The sequence below is a fragment of the Cupressus sempervirens genome, chromosome 8 (assembly GCF_028749045.1).
Source record: "Cupressus sempervirens isolate cs-2001-9-10 chromosome 8, ASM2874904v1, whole genome shotgun sequence".
NCBI classification, from domain to species: Eukaryota; Viridiplantae; Streptophyta; class Pinopsida; order Cupressales; family Cupressaceae; genus Cupressus; species Cupressus sempervirens.
This window is the reverse complement of record NC_143125.1, coordinates 368,248,552-368,273,006: the sequence shown is the minus strand read 5'-3', so window position 1 is coordinate 368,273,006 and position 24,455 is coordinate 368,248,552. Positions and strand designations below refer to the sequence as shown.

At 35.7% G+C, this 24,455-nt stretch overlaps 1 pseudogene; it reads right to left on the bottom strand.

Moving 5' to 3' along the window:
- Positions 1 to 356: 356 nt before the first annotated feature.
- The window catches only part of LOC149542850 (putative 12-oxophytodienoate reductase 10), a 90,605-nt pseudogene continuing 66,506 nt past the window's right edge, over positions 357 to 24,455 (bottom strand).

Here is a 24,455-nt window from a genome sequence, read left to right as displayed (position 1 = left end):
AAATCTAGATGTAAATAGAATTTTTTTAGATGCATGCAATCTTTCTAATTTTTTCTACATACATATATTAACATTTCTATTTTATATTTTGTTTTTACATTATGGTTATTTCAATCAAAATATCTAGATGTAAATAGAATTCTTTTCAAAAAATCTAGATGTATATAGAATTCTTTTAATTTTTTACATACATAAAATCTTTCTAATTTTTTTCTACATACATAAAAGAATAATTTCTATTTTCTATTTTTTATTTTCTATTTAAAAAAAAAAGCTATCATAAAGATTGATAAAAAAATTGATTGCATATGCATTCTTTATTTTGTGCACTAAATGCACAAAATAAACTGTATAGATTAAAACTTCTCGTGCTGGGCATGGGAATATACAATAGAAATATCAGTTACCAAGAACAGTTGGCCATAAGCAATCAAATCTGCCTTGCCACTGGAAATAGCTTCGTTACCATCATCCCGATCATAACCCCCTGTAGCCAAAAATGTTCCCTTGAATGCTGTTCTTATGGGAATCAGGCTCTTTTCACTCGCTATCGTCGTCTACGAATTATCAATCCTAGGCTCAAAGAAATGAGCATAGAATATCTTATATTTATTTAGAGCCTCCACCATGTGAAGTCCCAGTGCCTCTGGATTTGAGTCATACGCTTCTGCATGATCTGAAAATGGAGAAAGCCAAATTCCCACATCCTCTGCTCCGATTTCCTCCACCACTGCTTCCACAACTTCAAGTGCAAATCTGCAACGATTCTCCAATATTCTGCCATAGCCATCTGTTCGATCATTCACGCTGTCCTTCATGAATTGGTCCACAAGGTACCCATGTGCCCCATGGATCTCAACACCGTCAAACCCTGTTCGTAAAAGGACTGATTATGTCAACAAAAGGAACATTCTCTTCTTCAAACCAAGATAGATCAGAATAAAAAAACATACTTGCATCTATTGCATTCATGGCAGCATTTCGAAAATTAGAAACTATATTGGGAATTTCCTCTGTTTTTAGAGGCCGGGGAGGAGAGAAATCTGCCATATCCTTTCGGTTCGAAAGAGGGATCTTTCAAGAGATTGGTTTGCTTGTGGAGGAAACTGGAGATTGGCCATTAGGCTGATAATCTGCATTCCAATGCACCCATTAAATACACAATACACTATTTGTTGTGGATGAGAGCCAACCAAATTGAAATTAATTAAAATTGAAATCTAAATCAAAGTAGAATATTATAACTAATTTTGAATTTAAATTTACATCTACATCTAAATCTAAATGAAAATGTAAATAAAAAATAGAAATCTCACTTGCAAAAATGTTACTCCAAAACTTCAATTTAATCCTATTCAAAAACTCCAATCTAATCCTCCAATAACCTCCACCTCTTCCTTCTTGCAAAAACATAAAATGAAAATGAAATGAGGAGCCTTGGTTTTATAACTTCTGAGAGGCTCCTCATATCCCCCAACAGACGTCTCTTCACATTCCACGAATTTGTTTCAAATTCCCCCACTCCCCGCAAAAAAAAGCATGAATGTGTATGCAAAATTATATTTAACAAAAAAAAAAATCATATTGAAATTATTTCGCCCCTATTTTTTTGGGCCCTATTTTTTCGGGTCCTACTTTTTCGGGCCCTACTTTTTTGGGCCTATTATTTCGGCCTCCATTTGGCTTCCTATTATTTCAGCCAGCTATTATTTCGATAATTCTTTTTTAATATTTAATTTGGAAGTTTGTAACTGCTCCCAAATCTTTTTTATTGACAAGGAATCTTGGCATATTCCCGTGCTTGGCATTTGTGCTGCCATTGTATAGAATGCCTCTCGGCGTAATCATAAGATATTCCAATATGAACATAAATAAAATCTTTTATTGCTGGTAAACCCATGAACATCAAGTATTCAAATTCTAGAATGATTTCTATTTCATGATTAAAACTATTTACGAATCCATTAGCTATCAATTGCATATTCTAAAACTATGTATGAATCAAGATTGAACACCAATGCATCTAAATTATTCATATTAGTGTTGAGAAAATAAGAATTTCAAAATTATAATCTTCTAATTAATTTTCTAATGTCTACCATGACACCCAAACCTTTCTTCAATGCATTCATATCCAAGATTACAAACCAACAACATCAATACAATGAATTTTTCCTTCAAGATCTTCTCAAGCTTACATTCAACCATTTATCAAGTATACACAAAAGGTGGTGAGTTCACCATATCAAGATACACAAATGGAGAGAACTTTCTACAATACATATATGATTCACAATCTTTCTAATAACAAATAAATGAGAATAATAACAACATTCTTACAAATACATAATAATTCACTTAACAAGATGGAGCTTGTTTCTCTATTCTCCACTCCAATAATATTGTTCTCTCTTCCTAAACAAAGGTGAGACTTTACAAATTCCAAATGTCCAATACCTCAAGCAAAAACCTATAAATAAGAGATAATATGTAGAACCATGGAGGCTCACCTCCCAACCTAGGCCTCAAGGAGGCCACCCACCGATCTTGGGAAAAACAAGGCACAAATGGTTTCACACCTTCACATTCACATACCATACAAACTATAACAACACAATTTAAACACAAAACAATTTAAACACAACACAATACAACCCATCCAAAGGCTTGCACATAGATTCTTCCATAGAATCAAGATATAGGGTGAAGGTGCACTCTCTCCATGAGGAGAATTTCACATCCATGAATCTCATAAAATCACATATTCTCGTAAGTAACATGCTCTTTCAATGCTTATCATTATCTTCCCCCTTCATGCACCTGCTTTTACCTCCAAGAATGCAAGAAATCATAAATTCATACTCCATTGAAACACATCAAAATCATTTCCACACATGGTAGAGTTTCTCAACTACATGGGTGAGCCCAACTAACCCCTTCACCCAAGCATCTCTTCCCTCCCAAGGGTGAATGATGTTTCACACCCAATTTACATAATAAACAACATGAACAAAACAAGATTCAAGAAAAGATCACATAAAACTTTACACATCCAACATACATACAACAAGATTCTTCACAAACCACATCCACAACATAACAAATCTACAATGCAATGAAGAAACACCATATCAATCATACAATGAAATGAATAATACACCATATCAAATCCATAATGAAATGAAGAGATACAATGGATCATGGATACCAACCTCACTCCGAGTAATGGAAAATGAAGGTTGTAGTAGAGCTCCTTATCCTCTTATTCCAAACCCTAAAGGTATCTAAATTAGAAATTGAGCAAGTGAGTTTCTAGTTTGGCCATGCCCCTATAAATGACTCCCATTTTTAGATTCAATATAAAATGCATTCTTTTTGGGGTCTTCTAGGTCTTCTAGCCACCCTATTGGTCACTATTAGCTCCCTAACTTAAAATATTATCGTGGGTAGGATTTATTTTCATCACAAATTCACTTTAGAGCTACTTTTTATCCTCACAATCCTTGTTTCCCTTACTAAATCAAGGCAATTAAATCTAATTCTTAATTAGGGAATTTAACTTGAGATAAGGTGGCTACATGATCCATCTTCATAGAAAATATTATTTCCATATAATGAGTACAAGTGTCAAGTGACACAAAATTTCACTATACATCACACATGACATGTTCTGAATCTACTCATGAAATACATACTACACACATACATCTCACATTTACAAAATAAACACATCACAATGAGGTTTATGAATCTTTTAAAGATTCACCTTGGAAATGTCATATTAGCATGCGTTTATACCTTATATCCCCATCATGTTTCCATGGTTCCTTTCTTGCACACTAAACTCAAGCATTAATAGTCCAATGAAAAGTCACATATAAAATACATATGAAAGTAAAGGTACATGATAATTTTGTTATTCTACCATTCACATATAACACACTCCATAATTAATTTCTTATTCTCCATCATTTATATATAAAGCATTTAATCATTAAACCTCAAAAACTTGCATATTACTAACTTCCCTTACAAGATCAAATCAAGCATTTGAATCACATCATAATTCTATTTTCTATCATAATAATAAAGTATTGAGTAAATATCCATTAATTCATCAACTATGCCAGTTAAGTCCGAATACATATCATAATGGAAAACCATAAGGTAAATATCATTGGATAAGTAGCAAAATTTACTATCCATCAAGTATCAAAATATATGTTGAGATATCTAGTCCTGAGCAACAAAATAGAAATACAATATCTATGTTATGATGGGTTGGGGTGAGGCCTCACATCCTCCTCCCTAGGCATGAACTTCCTCCTGGAGTTCATCAAAAGATAGGAGATTGTGCTCTCATTTGTGCTACATCCTCCCATGATGATGTGACCTCATCATAATAGTCCCACTAGATCCTAACCTGGTCCAACTCTCTACCTCAAAGTGAGAGGGTCCACCAAGCCAATATGTGAATGGGCTCTAAGGCTATCTATCTATCTAACTCAACCTATAGCCTCAATCACAATGGCCCAATGCTTAGCCTAACAGTTATCAACCACTAGAAACACCCTATGGTATTTACCCATATCTCCTACTATGGGCTCTAAGGTGGCTCCTCATTGACTATCTATTGTGGGACCCTATGGAAATTCTCTCACAATATAACCCATACCACCACAAGCATGACATGGCCCATGGGTCTGAATTTGTAACCCTTGTGGTCTGGACTACTGCTGACCCCTAATCCTACTAGATCCATTAAAGTCTCCCCTAAAGGATAGGTGAGTCCCAGCTGGCTATGTATACAGGGCCTATGGCCTATGATCAGACCTGGGGCCTTGTGACTACCACAGTTTGGGTGTAACACCCTGATAACCCTAAGAAGATCTCTACCTAGTGTCCTACTGGCCTCTTTTTTTTGTTTGTGGGTCCTTTGAGGACCCTACCAAATGACTCTAATTACCCTTCCAAGAGGGTTTCTATTGTATTGGCTATTGGGAGGGGTTCTGGTTATGGGACCTATCTTGAGATTCCTGTCTAGTACAAATGTCTTTGATAACCAATGTCATCTCAATTGCCTCTCTGAAAGTGGTAGGAAATGCCAACTACACTGATCCTTGGAGTGATAATTTAAGGCCCTTAATGAACTAATGGATGTGTTGCTTCTCATCTCTCATGTACTCCACATAAGGAAGTAGCTCCAAGAACTTACTCTCATACTAGGCCACCATGAGATCTCTCTATTGAAGATCATGGAACTCCTTAACCTGCCTCTATCTAAAGTGCTTCGACAAATATCTGTCTTTGAAATGATCCACAAAGGACTCCCATGTGAGAGTCTCTATGTCTACTCTCTCTATAGTCTCCTCCTGTTGCCACCAGTTGGAGATATCCTCTCGTAATATTTGTATGGACAATCATGCCTTCAGATTGCTCCTGTGGGTGTATAATCCAAAGCACCTCTGTAAAATATATACCCATGCCTCCTCATGTGTGCCATCTATGGTACCAGTAAATATGGGTGGCTTGAGTCATAGTAAGTCACTAATCTCATCCCCAATATCTTGGGGTGCTCTCACTAGTGTTCACTCTAATGCAGGGGGTGGATCTCTTTGGTGTACTGATGCTTCCCCCTAATCCTCTACAAGTCTAGTTGGGAAAGTCCTACTTCTCTCCCTGATATAGGCCCCTACCCCTCTATACCTTGTTATCCTACCTATGGAATGATAGGTGGTAATCTCTATTGCACTACCTCAATAAGATTATTGATAGAACCTGATCAAGATTTGAAGGTTGCCCTAGTGGGGGTCCTCCTACATCCTGCCCTAACTCCTCTTGGCCTACTCAGTTTTCTCTAGGACCTTTGGCCCTCTAATGACCATTACAAGTGACTATGGGCATTCTACACAAAGTTGCAATTCATAGGTTAGACGTAATGGGTTAGGCTCCATGTGTTGTAACCAAATGCTCTGATACCAAAATGTCATGCCTGAACCCAACAAGGAAAAAACACAACTAGTAATTTTTATTTTTATTTATTTCTTGAAATATATGTTAATGTTTATATTAGTCAAATGACTTGATGTTTAATTTGAAAGGGTTTACACTCATATCAGGTTGTGGTTATTTTTGAATGGTACTCATTATGACTAAATGTGTATAAGTTGCATTCTAAGGTTGCAAAATTATGTCAAAGATTTAGATATTGCTGACTAATTTGAATTTTTGATTAGATAAGGAGATACACAGTCTACACTTAACTTGGAGATGTTAAAGTTATCTTATGGAAAGAAGATTGTGCCATTTGAAATCTAGATTCATGTTTTCTATGATAATTTTCTAGGTTGACTATCAAAGTGTGCAATACTAAGTGAAATTTGTATTTTGGATGATAACCCTTTAGCTTCAATGCTCTTGACTAAGATACTTCACAATGAATGTGAAAATTCAATTTCTTGAGTCAATGGTTCTAGGGTACATCGACATGAAGATGTTTTATGATTACCCTAGTTGTTTTGAACTTCATTTAGATGCAAAAATTATATTCCTCTTTGACGAACTTCTTACTACTTGTCTTTTTTTTTCTTAACTTTGATCATTTGAGTATGCACTACTACTAGGTCTCTATTATTATTTATTTAAATTGATTGTCTTTTTCCTCTTTACTTGTCTATAAATTATAAACAAATATATTAATTGAAAATATGTTCAACATTAAAAAATATATTGATGGGGACACAACCCAAGCACAAAATGGACACAACAAGAAAGGTAAAATTTTATTCACTTGTTAAATATGCTAATACATTTAGTACAAATAAAATAGACTTCAAAACATGCCCTAAGGGATTACAATGTCATAAATTTGGGGATAAATTCTTCTCCCAGTACCTTCTCTCAAACTCCACTCCGAACTGCCTTTTACAATGCCAGAAATGTTCTTAAATATACCCTGGAGGGTTAAGGATTAGGAATATATTCTAGAAAGTGCTAGTATGCATCCATAAACTGAATAGAAGGCTCTAAAAGTTTCATTAGTAGTCGGCACAAAATTAGAAGAATCCAGAAACGGTAATCGAACTTCCAAGAGGCATGACTTTTGAACCGTAGCTCCGATTGACAAACCGTTTACATTTTTGAAAAGCTCTTGAAGCGCTCTATAGCCCTATGGACTAGCTTCTCTTTTCCCCCATTTTTCAGCCCTTTTTGAGGTCATTTAATGCCCCTAACCTGACTTTGAAGAATTCTTAGGATGTCTCCAGAAACTGAAAAACTGCGATAACTTTCAAACTGTGGGGCCTTTTGACATGATTCTTTTTCTAGAATGCTCTAAATTACAATTACATTCATCTAGCCAATTTACACCTTCTTGTTCACCAAAATGATGGCTCAATTACATACTCCTATTTTTTTTTACATTTACACATACCCCAAGGTTTTCAAATACTCTATCCTAGAACACAGATAGTGGAACTGTGAGAGTTGGCACCTTTATTTGACCCAAATGGGTATCCAGAAATGAAAACACATGAAACAAAAACTAAGTCTAGCTACATTTTTTTGGTTGACACAGGATTGCCCTTATACCTCTGGATGCTCCTGCATCATATATATATTATAAAATCAAATATAGATATTATTAGATTCTTTAGTGAACTAAATAAATTTTACAACTTATAAGTACCTCCCAATCTAATTATTAAAACTAAAATTTAATTGTAAAGAAATGTTAACAATATTTTAAAAAGAAAACTAATTATAGTAGAAAAGAGTATATTTTTAAAACTATTTACTAATTATAACTACCTCCCAAACTAATTATTAAAACTAAAATTTAATTGTAAAGAAATGTTAACAATGTTTTAAAAGGAAAACTAAATATAGTAGAAAAGAGTTTTTTTTTTGAGTTATTACTTTTTTAACTATTTACTACATAAGTAATTAAAGATATTTTTATTTTAAAATTGAAATTTGTTTCCTTTTTTTTAACCTTTATATGTAATTTTTAAAAATTTATTATTTATATTTTTTCACAACATACTTTACTAATTTAACCAACCCTTAAGTAAATTCTATTTACTAATATTTCTTTTTCTTTTTACTATATCCTAGCTTAATCTTTATCTAACCTTAAATTAAATAATAAATAAAATCCTTAACTAATGTAACCCTATTAAAATTTAAACTTACTTATCTACCAATCTTACCTATGCCAACCCCCCCCCAACAACAACAACATATATATATATATATATATATTACACTTTCCAAAATTTATTAATCCTTAAACTATGCAAACTTACACCTTAACATTTTTTTTTTTTTTTAAATTCTTTTCTATAAATGTATCACCTTACTTACAATCACATGCCTAATTTAATACAATTTTTATGTATATTTATATTTCTTTTAAAAAGAAATAAAAGTAAAATAAAACTAACTATCTAACCTCTAATACCCTTTACCCAAAAATAATTCAATTTAAAAAAAAAAATTGAAACTAGTCACCCCAACTCTTTTTCCATATTCTATATCTAATTTAACACATTAATAAAATTTTCACATATTATACTAATATTAAATAGTAATTAATATGGATTTAATTATACATACTAACCCTTTTAATAATTTTCCTATGAAAAATCAGCACTAACCTACAACCCATCTACCAATCTACTACCTTATCATGATATTACACTTAAGTTATCCTATCCCAAATTTACTAAAGATTACATGTACTCATAATTTATTATTTTACCTTTTATACTAAATTATATTGTACTTTACCTACCACCTTTTAAATCTGACCCCCTGCCCACCCCCCACAAATGCATAACATAAAGCTGACCACACTTTAACTCCTTTCCTTGGAACACGTGATTTTAGGTAGTTTAGAATTTGGCCAGCCCTTCTAAAAGTATGCCTAGGTATGTAGGAAGGTGTGGTAACAAAGGAGGGGGTGGTGGGACCACCTCCCAACTCATTCCCTTTCACATTTATTAACTTGAATGAGATCTGATTTATGTCATGATCTAGCAACCAAAAAAAAGGGAGGCAATTTATGTTTTTAAATCTTTTCTTTTAGCAAGGGTACTTGCCATATTTAAGATTTACTGTCACCACTTCTAAGGGAAGGGTTTTTTAATAATTTATTTTATTTCATCTTAACATTGATTTTTGACCATGTACCTTACATATTTATTTTGATTGTCCTTTCATAGGGCAACATTATTATGTTGGGTGCCTTAGAGGATTTTTATATTATTATTGATAGGGATATATTTATTATATTTAGAATATATTATTTTATTAATTTTTATTTTTTTTTGTGCCATACATTTTCCAGCAAGTAAATATGCATGTACATGTTACTTATGAAGTTAATTTTTTTTTTACTAGCTTCTTCATGCACTCTCTAAGTTTGGTTATACTTGGGTTGATAAAATTAAACATTGTATAATGCATTATATTACCTATTATATCTAGCAATCTAATGTATTACACAAAGTAACTAACATAATTCTAACAAAATCTAAATCCTAAGATATTCCAATATGAACATAAATGAAATCTCTTTTTGCTAGTATACCCATGAACATCAAGTACTCAAATTCTAAAATGATTCCCATTTCATGATTAAAACTATTTACGAATCCATTAGCTATCAATTTCATATTCTAAAACTATGTATGAATCAAGATTGAACACCAATGCATCTAAATTATTCATATGAGTCTTGAGGAAATAAGAATATCAAAATGATAATCTTTTGATTCATTTTCTAATGTCTACCATGAAACCCAAACCTCTCTTCAATGCATTCATATCCAAGATTACAAACCAACAACATCAATACAATGATTTTTTCCATCAAGTTCTTCTCAAGCTTACATTCAACCATTTATCAAGTATACACACAAGGTGGTGAGTTCACCATATCAAAATATAAAAATGGAGAGACCTTTCTACAATACATAGATGATTCACAATCTTTCTAATAAAAAATAAATGAGCATAATAACAACATTCTTACAAATACATAATAATTCACTTAACAAGATGGAGCTTGTTTCTCCATTCTCCACTCCAACAATAGTGTTCTCTCTTCCTAAACAAAGGTGAGACTTTACAAATTCCAAATGTCCAATACCTCAAGCAAAAACTTATAAATAAGAGGTAATATGTAGAACCATGGAGGCTCACCTCCCAACCTATGCCTCAAGGAGGCCACCCACCGATCTTGGGAAAAACAAGGCACAAATGGTTACACACCTTCACATTCACATACCATACAAACTATAAAAACACAATTTCAACACAATACAACCCATCCCAAGGCTTGCACATAGATTCTTCCATAGAATCAAGATATAGGGTCAAGGTGCACTCTCTCCATGAGGAGAATTTCACATCCATGAATCTCATAAAATCACATATTCTCATAAGTAACATGCTCTTTCAATGCTTATCATTATCTTCCCCCTTATTAGAGCCTGAGTTTCTACATTGGGAGCTCTGGGTATTTTGGAACAACTAGAAATTTGAACTTAAGTGTATCTTTTCAACCTTGAAACTAGGTAAACTGAAATAGAACTTGAACTCTTACTTGCATATGTTTCATGCTTCAACACTTAGTTTCAAAATTGGAAATTTTACTTAAACATAAAAATAGAATTGAACTTAGTCTATTGCAACATGTGATTGTAATAGTACTTTGTACTATTGTAGGATGGTATCTAGGACTAGGTCTTTTGTTAGAGGCTGTGGTAGAGGCCGTGGCAAAGGTCGTGGTCGTGGTAGACCTATCAGTGTCCATGAGTCTACCCATGAGGGATAGGCTCATGTAGAGAGCAGGGAAGAGCACTCTAGTAGGTAGCAAGGAGAAGAGCCATAGAGAGGACCAAGCTGAGTTTGAAGAGGTTGGTTTGAGATAGATGATGCAGACTATTCTAGAACATCTACCTCTTGTTCAAGAATAGCCCAAAGTGCATCAGACAGAACAAGAGCATAGACCCAAATCTAGGAGTCCTCAAAAGGATCGTCAAAGGTCCATTGTGTCCACTCAGATGAAGGATCTTTCAAGATCCAAGGTTAAGCCTTTATATGGGCAAGGTTCTTTTTATGTGGCCAAGCAGTGGCTTATTTCCCTCAACAAGATTTTTGCCATGCAGGAATTCGACAGCAACATTAAGGCAAGATTTGCGATCACTAATTTAGAGAATTTTGGGGCCACTTGGTGGACAATTGAGGAGAAGAAGCTGGGAATCAATATGAGCAGTGTCACGTGGGAACTATTCTTAGAGATTTTTTTGTGAATGATTCCTACCAGAGGAATGGAAACAACAAAGGGCTGATGAATTTCATAATCTTAGACAATACACTTTTTTAGTGACCGAGTATAAGCATAAGTTTTATGAGCTCATGCCTTTTTTAGGGTTCAATGAAAATTTAGCTCAGTTGACACGACATTTTATTAGGGGTTTGAATAACCGTATTATTGGGGGTGTTAAGGTATTTGAGCCAAAATCCCTCAAGGATGTAGTACATTGAGAAATCCTTGTTGAGCAAAGTGTCAACCTTGGTCAAGGTGGTTTTGTAGGAGCACTAGCAGCATCAGGATCTAAAGGCAACTACAATTCAGGTGGTAACAAGAAGTTTTCTTTCTCTAAGGGGAAGCAGTATCAACAGTAGTCTCAATAGACACAGCAATAGAAGGGATCAAATTCTCAGGCTCAAGGTGGTGGCAAAGGTTCTAACACCAAGAACAACATCAATACTCAACACAATAAACAAAATCAACCCAATCAGCCAGCTTAGAGTAACCAGTCTTTTGTTAGAAAGAACAACCATTAGCAATCAAATGTACCACCTATGGAAAGAGGATCTAGCAAAAATATAGAATGTTTTTCATGTGGTCAGATTGGACATTATGCTACTTAGTGTCCACAGTGAGCACCTCATTTTTTAGGACCTAGGCCTACAGTTTCAGAGCCTATAGTGGGTGATGTAGGTAAAGCTCATAGAGTTTTTGCAGTAGTAGATCACCGTCAGGCAGATCACCAGGGAACAGTGGTTGAGACCATAGGTGCTATTAGAGGTATATCTCTTTCAGTATTGTTTGATTCAGGAGCTACAGATTCATTTATTTCACCATCTATAATTTCTAAGTTTAAGCTAGATGTGATGAAGCAAGATCATGGTTGGCAAGTGGAACTAGCCTCAGGTTTTAAGGTCTCCACAGATTCTATAGTTCATAAGTGTGGGCTTAGCTTAGGAAGCTTTGATACTGTAGTGGATCTTTGAGTCATACCCCTTGGTTTCTATGATGTGGTTTTAGGCATGGACTAGCTTGGATCTCATAGAGCCAGTACAAATTGCAAGAAAAAGATTATTATGTGCCAAGATGACTAAGGGAATGATTTGAAGATAGTTGGGATACCAAGGCCTATATCTCTATGGATGATTTCTGCTATGCAATTGAAGCAAATTTTTCGTAAGGGATTTTAGATATTTTCTGTTATGGTAAATGATCTTGATGAGGAAGATCTTGTACAGAAGACTTTAGATCACCCGATTTTACAGGAGTACGCTAATGTTTTTTGAAGTGAAATTTCAGGCATGCCTCCAAAGAGGGACATTGACTTTAGTATTGATCTGATTCCTGGAGCAAAGCCTATCTCTAAAGCTCCTTATCACATGACTACACAGGAATTGGGTGAGCTATGTCTTCAGCTTGAGGAACTTCTGACCAAAGGGAGCATTCAACCTAGCATATCACCATGGGGAGATCCAGTGCTCTTTGTGAAGAAGAAAGATGGTTCTTTGCGCCTTTGTATTGACTATAGACAGTTGAATAAGGTGACTATTAAGAACATGTATCCTTTGCCTAGGATTGATGACTTATTTGATCAGATCAAGGGAGCTACAATATTCTCCAAGATTGACCTTAAGTCAGGATACCACCAGCTTTGCATTAAGGAAGCCGACATTCACAAGACTGCTTTTTGGTCTTTCTATGGGCATTATGAGTTCACTGTGGTACCTTTTAGGTTGACTAATGCTCCATTATTTTTCATGAGTTTTATGAATGGTGTGTTTCGATCTTATCTAGACAGGTTTGTACTTGTGTTTCTTGATGACATATTGATATATTCTAAGACTCAGAAGGAGCATGAGGAACACTTGCGGTTGGTATTGCAGTGTTTGAGAGACAATCAACTTTATGCTAATGCAACTAAGTGTGAATTCTTCAAATTGAAGATTCAATATTTAGGGCATGTTATTTTGGGTGATGGTATTTCAATGGATCTTACAAAGATTTAGGCGATAATAGATTGGCCTACACTGACTAATGTGTCAGAGATCCATAGTTTCATGGGTTTAGCTGGTTATTATCGCAGATTTGTCTAAAACTTCTCTAGGGTAGCACATCCTATCACTTCTCTTCAGAGGAAAGGAAAGAAGTTTGTGTGGACAAAGAAATGTGAGGAATCTTTCCAGAAGCTCAAGGAGCTTTTGACCAATGCACTAATTTTAGCTGTACTTGATTTGAAAGGTGATTTCATGGTGTGTACAGATGCTTCTCTTGAAGGGATTGGGGCAATGTTGATACAAAATGGATGGGTGATTGCATATGAATCACACAAGCTCAAGGATCATGAGCTAAATTATCCTACACATGATCTTGAGTTAGCAGTAGTAGTTCATGCTTTGACAAGATGGAGACATTTCTTGTTGGGGCATAGATTTGAGCTACATAGTGATCGTCGTAGTCTTAATTACATTTTTACTCAGCCTAATTTGAATGCTCGCCAAAGGCGATGGATGGAGTTTCTATGCGAGTATAATTTTGAGGTTAAGTACATTTAGGGTAAGGAGAATGTGGTGGTGGATGCTTTGAGTCACAGAAGACATGTAGTATCATCGATGACTCTTAGTGTGGACTTGAGGAGTCAGATTCTTCAGGCACTTCCTACGGATTCTTGGTATCAAGAAGTGTGCAAAGAGATTAATTCAGGAAGACCTTTGGAAGGTAGGTTTGTAGGTTATGTTCGAGAATCAAATGGTCTTTTGAGACATTTGGGGAGGATTTATGTGCCATTACCAAATGAGCTTTGCACCTTGATTCTAGCAGAAGCCCATCGTACACCTTACTTAGCACATCTAGGTGTCAAGAAGATGCATGGTGATTTGAGACGTTTGTTCTTTTGGTCTGGGATGAAGTGAGACATTGCTGATTTTGTTGCTAGGTGCCTTGAGTGTCAGAGAGTTAAGGCAAAACATCAGCACCCGGCTGGACTTTTGCAGCCTAATCTCATTCCTTCTTGGAAGTGGGATATCATCTCCATGGATTTTATTGTAGGATTATCTATGACTATTCGACGTTATGATGCTATCATGGTCACCACTGATCGGTTGACTAAGGTGGCACATTTTTTACTAATCAGGTCTTCCTACATAGTAGCTTCTGTAGCTAATGTCTTCATGCATGACATTGTGAGATTACATGGTATTCCTAGAAAGATCATTTTTGACAAGGATCCTATATTCACATCTGCATTTTGGACATCGCTGCAGCATGAGCTTGGAGTGCAGTTAAACTTCAGTTTGGCATATCATCTAGAGACTGATGGTCAAATAGAGAGGGTGAATCAAGTTTTGGAGGATATGTTACAAATGTATGTGATGGATAGGCAGACACATTGGGAGGACTATCTCTACTTAGTGTAGTTTTCTTACAACAACGGGTATCATAGTTCTATTGGCATGGCACCATTTTAGGAATTATATGGACATCCTTGTCATACACCCTTGAGTTGGGACAGCCTTGAGGATCGCATCCTGTTGGATCCAAAGATGCTTCATGATATGGAGCAACAAGTAGTGCATATCCGTGAGCACTTGACTACGGCACAGGATAGGCAAAAAAAGCATGTTGGTGCTCATAGGAGTGATAAGCAATTTGCTATGCATGATAAGGTTTTCTTGAGAGTGCATTCACGAAAGAGTCCAATCCGATATGGAAAGGGTTCTAAGCTAGCACCTCGCTTTGTGGGACCATTCAAAATTCTAGAGAGGATTGGCCTAGTTGCTTACCGCCTTGCTCTACCGCCCAGCCTAGCTCGCATTCATGATGTTTTTCACGTTTCAGTGCTTCGATAGTATATTCCTAATATTGTACATTTTCTCAATTGGAGTGCATTGTAGGTAGAGGACAGGCAGCTAGCTTTGGGGCCGATTTGTATTCTGGAGCAGCGGGAGTTGACCCTCAAGGGTCGAACCATCGAGCAAGTAAGGGTCCAATTAGACCTTACTGATGATTCTTTAGCTACATGGGAGGATGCAGCTAGGTTATGGGAGTTATATCCCTACCTGTTTGTAGCCTTCTAGGAGTAAGCCTAACCCAAGGGGGGGTGGATGTAGTGCCTACCCTCGTTCACATCTTTTTCTAGACACAATGTTGCTATTATCAGACTATGTTAGACTAGTTTTAGGTTGATGGACTAGTGGTATTATTTTGAGACTATCAAACATTATGTTATAGATTCAGTGGTTATATGATGAGATCATTTAGACTTTACATTTCATGTATGCATGATGATCATTACATTGCTTTCAGTTATTGTTGATGATTAGTTAGATGATTTACTATCTCATGTGTTTTACTATGGATACTTACCCATACTTGCATGTGTATGGTGTGTGTATTTTCTTATTATATGGCATTTCTGATGTGGTTAAGGAAGGGAGTCGTAGTTGTAATCACCTAAAAATGGTCATCTAGACTATTAGCCCCCTTCTCAGCATTTTGGCTAAATTAATTTAATCATTTACCTAGACCAAATTGCTAATAATCAATTTATTTGATTATAACCTATAGTTTGACTATGCTATCCTAAGTTCATTATTTGATTAAAAGAACATGTCCCCTTTTAATTAAATAAAAGACCCCATTCTTCTAACCCACTTAAAGTGCACACATAAAGTCCTTTTTCTATTTTACAAATAAAAGAAAAGGCTTGTGAGACTTTTGTCTTATATGACAAGTCAACTTATATTCTATTGGTTGACTTGTGTGTGCACATGGATCACTCCTATTTTCGAATTCAACCGTTGATCATCCACCATCTTCATCTTGATCTCCACCGTCCATACATCTTTAAAAGGGAGAGAGCTTTCCCCCTCAATCAATCCATCTTTTGAATATTGTTATGCTGCAGGTTTTCTAACAGGTTTCTTTGGAGCTTTGTGGAGAACTTCTATTTCTTGTCTACATTCTCTCATACCATAGCATTTTAGCTTAGATTCATGTTGCATGTTAGTTTAGCTTCTATTTTGCAATAATCTATCTCACATAGCTTAATATTTGGATTGTAACACTCTCATCCATGCTTAGAATAGCTGCACTTTTCATATTCATTCTAGTTTAATCTTTAGTTGCATTGCATTCTTGAGGAACTCCTTGGGACATTTGCATTCTTGCATCTTGTCTTTGGAACCTTCCATTGCATGGTTTACTAGCAAGAAGAGTATCTCTAAGGCTCATCTGAGAGCCTTCTTATTCTTGAAATATACTCTCTTGCACTCCGTGGATAAGGAGCTCTAAGCCGGCATCCAAGCATTCCAAACTCATGGAAACGTTTGGATAGAAGGGTTTAGAGTGGGACACTTTCGAGTGTACATTTTTGGCGCCCACCGTGGGGCTTGAATCAAATTTTCAGCTCCATTTGCTTTCATTTCTTATCTCTGGTTTTTTACAGCAGCATATTGGGTCTAATCAAATGCTTTTGTAGAATTATCACTTTGGTTTTAAGGCCAAGCCATAAGTAAATTGGTTTGAAGGCCAAAAACTTAGTTGGTTTAAAGATTTGATCATATCTTTTAAATCGCTTGGAGTTTGGTTCTGAAATTTTTTTTGCAGGTTGGATATATGCTCAAAATGTCTCAGTCCGATTTGCAGAGCATTTTGACGTGATTTTCGGGAGTTATGAGTTTTTCTTTGTTTTTCATAAAAAGTCGTTTCTGATCGCAAATCAACGATTTTTTTTAAAAAACTTACATTTTCAGAAAGTTTTTTCAATTCTAATGGGGGTTCTTTCTTTGTGTTTTGAATTTTGAGATCGTATTAAGGATCAAAAACTCAATTTGATAAATTTGGCCTGTTTTGACAAAATCAATCTCTAGGGAGCAAATGAAGAGATTTTTTAAAATTTCTTGCATTTTTGGAAAGCTCTCTGATTTTTAATAGGGGTCTCTTCTTTTCATTTTTATTTTTGGATACGAAATCATAGCAAACAAGTCCAATCTTGTTGACTAGGTCAAAACCAAAGAGTAAAAATGAGAGCATTTGTGATTAACTTGCACTTTCTTTGCATGTACTTGGTTGGAAGATAAATTGGATTTTTGAGGCAACTAACCATTTTTATTGCAGATTTTTATGTTATTTCACACTAACTTTTGTTGCTAACAAGTTGTGATTTCAGGTTGCCATCCTTGTGAAAAAAATTGAAACATTGCATAAAAAGAACGCATGTCAAAGCTTCAAATGCACAAGGGCTACTAACATTGTTTGCAGGGCTGCCCAAAGCATAAAAACTAAAAATTTCTTGCTTTTTAGTTTTCATGTGCGACATATACTAGTTTTTTATTTTTAGGCACATTAAAACTTACAATTGGGATCTTTTGGTGATAGGAGAGTATGCTTTTCACCCTTGTGGTGAATCAGAAATCTTGACTTACCATTTGGTTTCAAGAGTAAGAGGCAATTGAATCTTCTTGGCGTGTTTGGGAGAAAATGATTGGAATAGGAGAGTATGCTCTTCACCCTTGTGGTGAATCAGAAATCTTGACTTTCGAAAGTTGATCCACTCTTTGTGTAGTTAGAATCCTTTAGAGGGTCTGCTCTCGGATAACCTGAGAGGAACGACCCAAGTGGGAACAAGCCGATTACCTGGCTCTTCCAACCCACTATAAACTCAAGGCTATCAAGGACACAAAACCTTGGTAGACATAGTGTTTATCTTCGTCTAGTGTGATCACTTATGGGATTTCGACCATAGGGAGATCACTAGGCAAGAATGCTTAAGGTACTCTTGTGATCGCGAGATCGGTTACTCATCGCAAGGTGAGGTGTCCCGTAATTGGGAGCAAGAGGAACACTATGAATGGAAGCCTGATCTAAAAACTCTAAGTTAGTAACTACCTTTTTTTTTTTAGCCGCTCAACTTCTTGGTGCAAGGATTGATCCTAGTGGACTACCCGGATCACCCCAAGATTTACACTCACCATATGTGTTCCCTTGGTTATGCTTATGGCATTTTCATGACAAAGCCAATATCTCTTGTGGGCAACCACTTGGTGTGAGGCAAAGGAGCATCAAGCGTGGGCCAAGTTGTTGAGTAATGAACCATGACTTCTAGGTAGATATTGCTTGATGTGTTCTCGAATGTGGTATACTTGTGAAAATCTTTTGAACATACACATGACGATAATTCTAGGGAATTCTTTTGAGACGTCACATATGCTTGTATCATGCAAGGTTGCTTTGTCCCTTGCTTGATTTTTTGAAGACTACTCCATGTGTCACTATCTTGCTTGGAAAGAAATTGCTTTTAAACATCAAACTTGCTATGCTATCAACTATTGTCAAACTTTGTCAATCAAGTCAAAACATCAAATGCAAACATTTTTTTGTGTTTCTTGCTAAGGGGAGTCTCATCATTTGATTTTTATTTTCTATGTCTCTAGTTCTTGAACATGCTTAAAGTGACTCTTTGGTCTTGGTGCTCTTGGTCTTTTTGTCTTCATAGTCTATGTCCGCTTGCTAGTCATCCTTTTTCTGAAATGGTTTCCTTGATTTCTTGACTACACTCTTGGGTTGGGAAAGTTGTTCACTTGTCACCCTGCTTGCTCTATCTATTTAGCTATTTGGGCATCTTGCCTAGCTATTGACTTGAGTCATTCATGTCATAAATTTCTTGGACATATTGTTTGACAAGTCACTTTAATCTCTCCCTAATATCTTGGCAAGTGAACACTCTACCTCCTATAGTTTCAACATCAAGTTATCTTCTAGGCTCTTTTATGCTTGGCTTTGCATCTAAAACTATGGGATCTAAAACTTGTGCTACCAAACTTCAACCAAATCTAGATGATCATGATATGCTCCATGTCACTAAAGAGTTTCAAGTTCTATATGCACAATACAAAGAACTAGAAGAGACAAATGATCTTTCTTACCTTTATCTTTCTAAGCGCATGATAGAAATGAAGTCTAAACTTGAGAAAAGGTTGGAGGAGAAGATTGCATCATTACATGAATCTTCCTTAAGGTCTTTACATGCATGTGAGTCACCTTCTTTGAGGTCATCCTCTTCTTCTAGGTCTACATACTCTACTTCAAGACATCAAATGTCTTCATCTTCTAGATCTAAAGACCTCTTTAGAGAACAAGCAAGTGATACCTCCTTTGAGCCTATGCCAAAATTTCATGATGGACCTATCTTTGACCAAAATAATGATGAAGACATGGATGCATTCCATTCACTTGAGAAACAACAAAAGGACTCTAGACATACTTCTAATAGAACTTTTTCTCCCTTGGAAGATTCTTATGATGACACTTTGCAAAAACTTCTTGGCAATAAGATCATCATGTTACCTAAGTCTAGCTCATATGGAAACCCATTCTTGGATATCTATTGTTCTTATCATCAACATAATGAGCATAGTACTTCAAATTGCATTGAGCTAAAACATAAAATCCAAGATCTCATTGATGATGATATTATTGATTTTGAAACCTCTAGTGACTCATGTGCTGAGGATACTTCTCTTGAGCAAGATTACATTGATGAACCTATGTCTAGTAGTGGCTCCATTACATCTTCCACTTCTTCCAACACTCATGCATCTCCCAACACGTCAAAGCTTTCCAATATGCCTCCATCAAATAAAGAACCTAATGCTTTCCACATTGACTATGTGTATCGTCAAGGGCTACCTCTAAAAGAAACTCAAGCTAACCTTCACTTGGCTACAAACCTTTTCCATGCTACTAATCCTAAACATCCTCAACCTTCATGCACTACTATGCCTAATCCATGCACTACTCCATTCACTCTTCATTCTCCCTTGTCCTTCGAAGTGGCTCCATGTCAAGAGGACTCTGAAAAAGAAAAAGCTATAAATGTCAAGAAAGATCAAGATCAAGCACCCTTTCATCTCTTTCAAAATTTCACTCCTCCATATCCTATGTCTTTTCCATCCCCCAAGTATGATGAAGATACCACTTCCATTATCTCCCTTGAGCTTACTGAAAATTATGAGAAAAGTTCTCTTCATATGCTATCCAAGGCTACTTTTCAAGATCAAAGCATCCCTTCATGTTCTACTTCTCCATATCCACTTCAAAATTGTGCTCAAGCTTCAAGTGCTACTATTAAAAATGTTGTTCCTATCAAAGGTAATCATGAGTCTATTGATGGTTTTGACTATGTTACTCAATCTAAAGATGTTTATCTCCCTTCCCACTATCCCTTTGCATCTCCTAAGTCTATCCTTGGTCCTTATCCATCAAAGCTAAAGCCTTCAAACCTTCCATCTATATTGGGACCTTATGTTCCTTCATCTCCTACACTTTCCACTCCTAGCTCTCCCATCATACCTCAAGATCAACAAAGACACTCATCCTTGATGACTTTTCACCCATCTATTCATCTAAACCAGTCATATCATCCTTATTCATCCACAAATCCCAAGTCCTTTGGAAGTGAGAATAAACATAAGAATCCATTGAAAAATAAAGATCACTATGTCCCATCTAATCGACATGTGAATGCTAAGAAGGAGAATGCACAAAAGAGACCGCAAAGGTCCACTATTAAAAAAGCTAAATCAAAGAAAATATGGGTTCCCAAACCCATTATTGAAGAAATGTGTTTTGAAGTATCCAAAGGAAAATCTAAAGCTATATGGATTCCCAAGTCTCTTTTAGAAGACTTGAATATTGTAAATACTTCAAAGTTGACATTCAAGCTTCCAAAGGCTTCCATTCCATCTTCTTCCAAAAATCTTCCTAAAAATATTCCAAAGCCTTCCACTCCACTTTTTTCCAAATCTTTTCTACCACCTCATACATCTAAATCTCAAGCTATTTCATCCATGATTCTTCCATCATTCCAATACCCTTCAAGGTGTGTGTCAATGTTGATCTTGTCCAATATTTCAACTACCCACATGAAATCCTCTAAAGCTTACACCTCCTTTCTATACATGAACTCTTATCCTCCATATATTTTTCCTACTACCATTTCTCTTTCATCACCCTATCAACATCTTTGAGCATACCTTTCTATGGTCTTGGCTTATCATGACTTATCTTTTCTATAGGATCACTATCTACATTCAAAAAGCTTGAGCTCTTTCTAAAAATTCAAAAAAAAAAAAAATGAAAAAATGAAAAAAATGAAAATGTGCCTTGGTGAAAACCACTTCTTGTGGCACCTTGGTAGCAAAAGTAAAGAGAAATAAATCCATCCTATGGTGAAAACTACTTCTTGTGGCACCTTGGATAAGTACTGTGATGAAAATCTGGCAAACAGGCATCATGCGTAATTCTTCCATCATCCATCTATCCCCTCTTCTCTCTTTGATCTTGACAATGTTGAGCTATCTTTGCATATTGGCTATCTTATCCATGAGATTCTCTATTTGTGCTTTATCATTCCCTCATAGCCTCCATCTTGAGCTTTATTTTTATTGCTCTATCCCATTACTATCCTATCTAGTTGACCCCTTGGTCTTGATCATAATAAATGAAAATGGTTCTCATAGGTCTCTTGACATGGCTACTCTTTTGGACTACATGCTTCATGCTATCTCACCTGTTGGCTTCACCGCTTATCCTACACGCTATCTTGCTCATTACTTCCATTGCTTATCCAAAACATGCTTCATATGACTATTTCACCTCTTTCCCTAGCTTGGGTACTCTTGAGGAGTCAATCCTTGAGGATCACTTTTACTTGCTTTACATTCCTTTCTTATGCATCTTTGCTTATCCATCGGCTTGTTTCTCCATCATGTCCTATACCTTGCTAGACATTGGGAGAAAATGATGTGATCTTGCTTGAGAACTAGTAATCTCTATATTATTCTAAAAAATCCAAAAAAAATCATATATGATGCTGAAAAAATCCTAAAAATCAGAAAATGTCCTGAAAAATTTGTCAAGTGGTGAAAATCTGGAAACAGGCGCTACTTGAAACCCTCACACCTATGTCTATCAATCTCAATCATCCACTTCGCTACACATTTCCTGGCTTCGAATTGTTTCTTGTCCTTGTCTCGGGGGCATAGTTACTTAGCCTATTGAGATATTCTTGTGCATTAGGGTTTCTTTGACAACTCACAAAATAGTGTTTCTCAACACTACCCCCACCCACTTTGACATCAAGTGTTTTTCAACACTTTACAGATAGTTTACCTACGGTCTCCGATGTCGCGATATCTCACTATCAGAATCAAGTCTGGAAGAAATGGCCAAGTGACTTACACACACGCACTTTAACACTTAAATGACTGAGCTATGCTGACATTTATCTACTTTGTGTGCTGTCTATGATGATTTCTTTGCCATGTATTCCCTCCCTAATAGTCTTTCAAGGATGTCATTGACTAGAAGACTGGGGGCATGGGACATATTTTCTTGATTTCTGCTTGTGGGTATACTTTTGTTTGTCTATAGTGTTGTAAGCATTCATGCTTTTCCTATTCAACACTTTGACTTATAAATGTATCATCCTTGATTGTTTTGCAAGACCACACTCAGGGTTTATCCTGGCACTTATGTCTTGATACAGGTGTAATCTTGCTAAATTAAACTTAGGGAATCTAATCGTGTAGTTATCTTGACTTACATGTCTCTGATGCTTAGATTGGACTTCCACATACCTATCTAATATCGATCATATTCATATCCTCATAGTTATACTAGTGATGGTTGTATGATCTCATGATGTCCCTAATAAATGCTCAATGATGAAATTAAGAGTCTAAATGTTATGCACTTCTTGCTGGTAAACCACTTTGCATATTAGCTTGCATTTTAGGTTCATTTTATAGCTTAGTCTTGCATTCTTGCATATGGGGAGAGCTCTCTCTTCATCTTTTTGTGGACATATCAGCTAACTCCTTTCATATATTTCTTTACTTTCTTCTTGTTCATGTCTTTTCACCTTCTTAATCTTTCGCTTCATCTCTTTTCTATCTTATCATCACATTATATAAAATTTTTGACCTCTTAAATAATTTCAACGTCCTAGATTCATTTTCGAGATCGAAATCCAAATTCGAGTTCACCTTGATGGTCAAAATTGTCTTTTGAAATTCTACTTTCTTCTGAGCAGTTAGCTGACCTTTTGAGGTCTAATCTCTGAATCATCACTGGGGCATCTTCATTTCTTCATGTCTTCATCATTTCCATACTTCATATCTACTTAAATTCACTATTTCATGTCTAAAATCACCTTTCTACTCGTTTTGACCTAATTTTTATGCTATGTCCTTCAAGGTCAACTCTAGTCAAACTGGGGCATTTTATCAATTTTTTAATATAGTCATTCTTGGGTTCTAATCATCTATCTGTCATCTTGGACATTGCTATATTCTAATTTTCTCATTTCTAGCCAATTTTTTGCATCCCCTTGCCTCATTTCAATTTCGATCCCGAGGGGGCAAAAATACTCTATTGCTGATTGTTACAGCTATCTATTTCTTAGGAGCATTTGTTTGATCTTATCACTTGCTCTCAATATATTCACTTTGCTAGGTGTTAGAATTCTTTTAAGATCCTAACATCATCTTCCTAGTGTTCAGTACTACTGCTATCAGGCTGTGCATTTAGGACTTGCTATCTATTTCTGCATTTCACTCTTCGAAATCAGACATCTATATCTACCACTACCTACTTGGCTTTCTATTTTCTTTGACATAATGTGTTCCCAGATCGATCACACATTAGTCAAATAGGGGCAAATGTAATCATCTAAAAATGGTCATCTAGACTATTAGCCCCCTTCTCAGCATTTTGGCTAAATTAATTTAATCATTTACCTAGACCAAATTGCTAATAATCAATTTATTTGATTATAACCTATAGTTTGACAATGCTATCCTAAGTTCATTATTTGATTAAAAGAACATGTCCCCTTTTAATTAAATAAAAGACCCCATTCTTATAACCCACTTAAAGTGCACACATAAAGTCCTTTTTCTATTTTGCAATTAAAAGAAAAGGCTTTGTGACTTTTGTCTTATATGACAAGTCAACTTATATTCTATTGGTTGATTTGTGTGTGCACATGGATCACTCCTATTTTTGAATTCCATCATTGATCATCCACCATCTTCATCTTGATCTCTACCATCCATACATCTTTAAAAGGGAGAGA